Here is an 848-nt window from a genome sequence, read left to right as displayed (position 1 = left end):
CTATGATGTGTCTCCCCCCTACCCTGTGCTCTGTCGTCCCCTCCCTCCACCCCCCAACCCCTGTATCCTACCCCCACTGGTAACCAACAAAGTATTTGTATGGTTTTTGTAGTATTTAATGTATTTGTGTATTTGTGGCATGTATTAGAGCCCATAAGCTTGTCCCTGTGTTTTCATTGAGGATCTTTATAGTTCTAGGTTTTGCAGTTAGGTCTTTAACCCATGTTGAATTTGTTATTATATGTGGTGTGAAGCATGGGTCCTGTTTTATTCTTCTGCAGATGGATTTCAGGTTTTGCCAGCACCATTTGTTTTCTACCTTTGTCTGCTGACTGGATGTGGATGGATTTACTTCTGGGTTCTCAGTTCTGTTCTATTAATATATATGTATCTTTCATTGTACCAGTACCAGGCAGTTTGACCACTGCGACTATGTAGCAGATTTTGAGATCAGGGAGTGAGAGGTCTCCAACTTTGTTCTTCTTAAGTAATGCTTTGCTTATCCGAGGTCTCTTTCCTTTCCATATAAACTTTGTGATCATTTGTTTCCACATCTTTAGAGCGTGATGTTGGAATCTGGATTGGGGTTGTGTTGTATCTATAGATTGTTTTGGGTAACGCTGACATTTTTACAATGTTAAGTCTTCCCTGTCCCTGAGCATATGCGTCCTGGTGTGGTGCTGTGGGCAAATATGCTGGCCTGCAAATTTGGTTTGAACCACAAGTTTGGTGGTTTAAGTTCACCACCTGCTCCTTTGAAAACCGATACCAGGTCACTGTTGCTCTGGGACGGACTCATTATGAACATGGTATATTCTTCCATTTTTATAAGTCTCTTTTGGTTTCTT

Source organism: Chrysochloris asiatica, unplaced genomic scaffold, assembly GCF_000296735.1.
Source record: "Chrysochloris asiatica unplaced genomic scaffold, ChrAsi1.0 scaffold00293, whole genome shotgun sequence".
Taxonomy (NCBI): Eukaryota; Metazoa; Chordata; class Mammalia; order Afrosoricida; family Chrysochloridae; genus Chrysochloris; species Chrysochloris asiatica.
This window is presented reverse-complemented; position numbering follows the sequence as displayed.